Here is a 6,000-nt window from a genome sequence, read left to right as displayed (position 1 = left end):
ACTCTAAACGAATCAGAAAAGACCTGAAACCGGGGTAAAAGAAAGGGAAAGAAAAAAAAAAAAGAAAAAGAAAAAGATAAAAACAAAAACAGAACAAAACAAAAAAAAACAGAATATGATCAAATATGATCAGGCTGGTGCATAGATCTGTGCCACACACTAGATTTTGGGTGTATTTTGGTCTGTTAGAAGAAAGTGCCCCCCAAAATTTTAAAGAAAGAAAAACTTATATATGTACAAAAATAAGGGTTGATACGATGAATGGATGGAATATGACTGTAAAGATGAAAATTATAAAAAATTTTATAAGAGGAATTGATAAGAAGTTGTTTGAAAAAAGAAAAAAGAGGATTTTTAGAAAAAAGAAAAAAAGGATAGAATGTGATCAGGCAGGAGACTAGAACAAAGCCATATGCTAGAGATTTAGGGTATATTTTGATCTGTGAGAAGAAACTGTATCTCAAAATTTTAAAGAGAGAACAACTTATATATATATGCCAAAAATAAGGGTAACTACTATGAAGGGATAGAATATGACTCTAAAAATGAAAAAGAAAAATGTTTTTTAAAAAAGGGATTAATAAGATGTTGGTTGAAAAAGAGAAAAAGAAAAATTCAAAAAAAAAAAAGACAGTTAAAAAAAAGAAAAAAATTGACTTTGAAAGACTAAAGAATCATGGGAAAAAAGCCGTGGATTCTATGCGCAGTGTTTCCCTAGTGCTGGAGTTCTGCCGTTCTCATTGATCGGTAAACTGGGTCTTGGTGGGCTGTTCTTGCTGATCTTCTTGGGGAGGGGCCTGTTGCCGTGGTTCCCAAATGTCTTTGCCGGAGGCAGAATTGCCCCACCCTTGCCTTTGGGGCTAAATAATCTGCTGGGGTTTGCTCTCCGGAGCTTTTGTTCCCTGCAAGCTTTCCGTACAGCTTTGGAGGCCAAGAGTGAAAATGGTGGCCTCCCAATCTCTGCCTTGGAGGAGCCGAGAACTCGGGGCCCCACTCCTCAGTGCCCCCCCAGAGAAAAGCAGTCAATCACTCCTGTCTCCCCATCTCCAGCCGCACTTCGTGCTCACCCGGCCTGTGACCAGGCGTTTCTATCTCTGGCACCCGATCCTGCGCGGAGTCTCCAAACCCAGCAGATCCCCACGGTGCGCTCCCATGCCGCTCCTCCTGGGGGAGGAAGGAGAGTCTCCCCGGATCTGCCACTTGTTGGGTCCCTGCTGGAGGAGCAGTGGCCCGACTGTGCCATCGATCACGGTTTATGGCAACCCCGAGCTGAGAGCCCACTCCTCAGCTCCATCTCTGCAGCCGGCTTCCCCACTCCGATACCTGGGAGCTCTCCACTCTCAGGTACCCCCAGTCTTTCTGTGATCCCCAGGGTCCTGAGACCACACTGTCCTGCGGGGGTTCCACCACCCGCTTAGCCACCAGAGCAACGTCCCTCAGCGGAACCGACTTCTAAAATTTCCGATTTTGTGCTTTGCTGCTCTATCACTTGCCAGAAGCAGCCAATGGAGGCCCCCTCCCCCACTGTCTATCCTCCCAGATATTGCCTCGGATTCACTTCTCCGCACGTCTTACCTTCCAGAAAGTGGTCGCTTTTTTGTTCAGAGAGTTGTTGCTATTGTTTTCTTCGATCTCCTGTTGAGTTTGTAGGTGTTCAGAATGGTTTGATCCCTATCCAGCTGAATTCCTGAGACCAGATGAAATCCAGGTCTCCTACTCCTCTGCCATCTTGCTCCACCCCCCTCCTCTGACCATTTTTTAATCAGTTTGATTTTTGCCATTGAGTTGTATAAGAATTTTTAAAAAATTTTTAATGGCTTATATATTAGCTCCCAGAATTAATAAGTTATGGTGCATCCAGGCAATAGACTATTATTCAGCACTAAGAAGAAGTGAGCCATCAAGCCATGAAAAGACATACAAGAACCTTAAATGCATATTACTAAGTGAGAGAAGACAGTCTGAAAGTCTATATATTGCATGATTTCACCTATATGACATTCTAGAAAAGGCAAAATATGGAGAAGATAAAAAGAACAGTGGCAGCTAGGATTTGGAAAAGGGAGAGAGATGAAACGGAGGATTTTTAGAGTGGTGAAGCTACTCTGTATAATACTATAATGGTAGATACCCGTTATTATACATTTACCAGACTTATAGGACGTATAGCACCAAGAGTGAACACTAGTGTAAACCATGGACTCTGGGTGATAATGATGCATTCATGTAGGTTCATCAGTTGTAACAAATGTTGCACTCTGGTGAAAGATGAGGACAGTGGAGAAAGCTATGCATTTGTTGGGGTATTGGGTACATGGGGCATTCTGTGCCTGCTGCTGTATTTCCCTATGAACTTAAAACTACTCTAAAAAATAGAGTTCATTAAAAAAAATAAGGAAGAGGCGCCTGGGTGGCTCAGTAGGTTAAGCATCTTCCTTCAGCTCAGTTCATGATCTCAGGGTATTGGGATCGAGCCCCATATCGGGCTCCCTGCTCAGCAGGAAGCCTGCTTTTCCCTCTCCCATTTTCCCTCTTGTGTTCCCTCTCTGGCTGTCTCTCTCTCTGTCAAATAAATAAAATATTTTAAAAAAATAAGGAAGAAATTAGTTGTTACATCAAGATGCCAAACAATATGAATGGTAACAACTGGAAAATATTAAAAAGATCATACCTAGAAGAGGAAAACAGCCAAAAGACATAGACTTTCAATTGTAAACATAGACATTCAATTAATAATTGAATACCAGGGAAGCCGGTAATGAAAGTAATGTAGCAGTAGGCTCTATGAAACGGTACTTGCCATTTTTTAAGAAATCTGTATGATCTAGTAACCATACTCAGATTGGAGTGTCTCCAGAGAAGACAATTTACATCTGGAAGCCAGCCGTAAAGTACCAAGGCTAAATTAGAGTTTATCTGATAAGTAGAGACCTTAGAGCTAAAACTGAAATGAATCAGATTTTAGATCAACTTGGACTTCATTTATTATAAGTTGCATCAACATATAAGTAGAGAGAGGCACACAGTAAATACTTATTAACAGGGAGCTGTTATTATTACTATTTATCTTTTGTATCCTGAGGTTTCTCCTACTTTCCTCTATAATAGTGCAAGTGTTCCACTCTAACCAGCCAGACAAATGAATAAGTAACAAATGGACAAGTGTTCAGAGGCCCATGGGAGAGGTCATGTCAGGACCCTACCCTGAGGTTGAGGCCTTGGGTGAGGATTCTTCACCTGCAGTTTGAGGGTCAGTTCCCACTCCTGTGTAAATGCATGGCCAACAGTCAGCAAAGGCATGGAAATTTAAAGAGGACCCTAAAGGCAGAGGATATGTAGCCTAGTTTTAACTGTAGTTATATTCTTCACAGTGAAAAAGTGTACAGATGATGGATGACCATATTTTCAAGTTAAAAATTCAGACACATGCTATGACAATGAGATAGCATATTTGAAACTATATCTGAGGAAATTGAGGCTATATGGTCACCATATGTAGAAAAGACAGAAAAATTTAATTGTGTGTAGAAAAAGAGGCCAGTGTGTCCATTCTATTAAGCCAAGGGACAAAGAGTTGCAAAGGCATGCAGGTCATCTTATCTGTCCCCCTAGTTTTAGAGAGGCCAACTAACTTTCCCAAGCTAAATTTTAGCTTGCCATTAGATGCTTTCTAGAGAATATTGACATCTTGCAGTTGAGATACTATAAATATCATCAAAGGAACATTTTGGCAGATTATAACTGCTAGAATGAGAATAACTATTTTTGCCACAGATATTTTGCCCCTACTTTAGTGGTAGTCTAGGATCTTTACTACCAGGTCGCAACTCAAATGTTGGAAAAGTTGGATCCCTTTTCTTATCAATTCCCATTTTGAGTTCCCATTGTGTTTTGTTTTCTGAATTTATTTATAATTGTTTCTTTAGAAGAGAAATACGGATGATGGATAGAGGGACAGGAGAAAATGTTAACATAATGTTGACACAAAGACTTCGCTATTTTAGATTATATTTGAAAAGTACATATTGTAGTCCTTTTGCTTTAGAGGTGTAAATTGACACAAAAATGTTTAGAAAATAAACTGGTATAGATCAGTGGTTTTGAAAATGTGGTCCCCCCAAACCAGCAACATCAGTATCAGCTAGAAACTTGTGGGAAATGCAAATTCTGAGGCTCTAAGTCTCCTGAATCAGAAACTCGTTCGGGTGGGGCGGAGAGGGGAGAGGAAGCAAGCAGTCTATAATTTAACAAGCTTATCCGATGATTTTAACCGCTAGTACAGATGAATCATTCAGACAAGCACAGTTGATTTAGAAGATAGTTCTAAGGGAGACCGGAGTGAATGCATCAAATCCTTCAAAAAATATTTCTTTTGTGGGTTTCTGCAGTTTATTAGTTTTCTGTTGCTGTGTAACAAATTACCACAAAGTCAGTGGCTTAAAACAGCACGTATTAATTAGCTCATGGTTTCCGTAGGTCAGGTGTCCAAGTATAGGTCAACTGGGTCATCTGCTTGGGGTCTCACAGGGTTGTAATCAAGGTGGCAGCTGGGCTGCATTCTCATCCAAAGGCTCACCTGGGAAGAATTCGTTTCCAAACTCTTTCAAGTTGTTGCTAGAATTCATTTCTTTTCAGTAGTAGGAGTGAGGACCCTAATTTCTTACCATTGAGTGGAAGCTCCTGAAATTTCTGCCATGCGGACGTCCTCAAATGCACTTCATGGTGTGACAGTTTGCTTCTTCAAAATCTTCAAGGCCAGCAGTGGAGTCTCTATCTGGTCTGCTAAGATGGAGTCACATATAAGGAAACATAATCATGGCAGCGGTAGCCCATCACCTTTGCCATAAACTGTAACCTAATCACCATCCTATCACCTTTTCCATATTCTGTTGGTTCAAAACAAATTACAGTTTCTGCCTACACTCAACGGCAGGGGTGTGTGACTTGTGGTTGACCTTTGGGTATATTCACCACCTGTAGAAATTATAATATATATATATATATATATATATTTTTTTTTTTTTACAAAATTGAGCACCACATATACTGTACTTTTTATTTATAATAAAGCACATTTGAAAAAGTGTATCTTTTTTAAAAAAAGTAATCTCATAACTCACTACAGTTTTAGCAGGTTGAGGTCAAAGACTCATATTCTTCCAACTACAAGAAAAATTTAATGTGGGTAAAAAAAATCATCCACTTAACTGGCTTTACTATAAACACTGTTCCCCCTGGTTTCCTATGCCCATCTCCTGGTTGTTCTTCAGGGCCCCACTCAAATATCGTCTCTTCTCAAAGCCTTTTCTGATGCTTCTAACTGGAACTCTTCTTCATTTTAATCCCCACCATTTAATTGTACTTCTTTGGTTGACTGAACAGTTATTTGGGTAGGTGATTTCTCTCTGTCTTTGTTTTCTATGTCATTGAAGCCTCACTCAAAAAGTGGACATAAGGGAAATTCACCAAATAGATGTTACATTAATGAGGTCATATTTTACATCTTTGGAGCTCCTTAAGCAGCATAATTTATGCTACTATTAAGGTTTGCTAAATTAGAAAAGCAAATAATTAATTTTAGGTGTTTTGACTTACTAAAATCTATTAAGTGTAAATTACTACATTACAGGTAAGTATAATAATATGTAATAGCAACTTTGGAATCAGATACCCAGAGCTCCATTCCTGGCTTCTCCCGTTAATGGCTGTGTGTGGCCTTGGGCATGACGCTTAATGTCTCTAAACCTCAGTTTCCTTAATATAGTCATTACTTTATAAATATCAAGCCATTATTAATATTAAATTGGAGGCCTTAAAATTTCTTGACAATAGCAACACGGTTCACGCAAGGGCAAAGACTCTAGAATTTCCGCTCAGCTCTGGAAAGATAGCACACACACGTTATCATGTTCATTTGAGAGGATAGTGACTTTCTGGCAAACAGACTAAATAGACATTGTATCATTCCTATGGTTATTTGTAAATATTCTCCATCTTTGG

General features: G+C 39.5%; 1 protein-coding gene and 1 long non-coding RNA gene across 6 annotated transcripts in view; one reads left to right on the top strand and one right to left on the bottom strand.

Annotated features, from left to right (window-relative positions):
* The window catches only part of PALLD (palladin, cytoskeletal associated protein), a 403,835-nt gene that overhangs the window by 249,230 nt on the left and 148,605 nt on the right, over positions 1 to 6,000 (top strand). The window lies entirely within an intron of this gene.
* LOC145720269 (uncharacterized) lies at positions 4,035 to 4,899 on the bottom strand. The gene is made up of 2 exons (XR_014143155.1): positions 4,665 to 4,899; positions 4,035 to 4,576 (listed from the first exon to the last, which is right to left on the bottom strand). It is a non-coding gene; the product is annotated as an uncharacterized LOC145720269 (long non-coding RNA).

The sequence above is a fragment of the Leptonychotes weddellii genome, chromosome 2 (genome assembly GCF_054177405.1).
Source record: "Leptonychotes weddellii isolate Sample4059 chromosome 2, ASM5417740v2, whole genome shotgun sequence".
Lineage (NCBI taxonomy): Eukaryota > Metazoa > Chordata > Mammalia > Carnivora > Phocidae > Leptonychotes > Leptonychotes weddellii.
The sequence above is the reverse complement of the archived record's forward strand: the minus strand, read 5'-3'. Positions and strand labels throughout refer to the sequence as shown.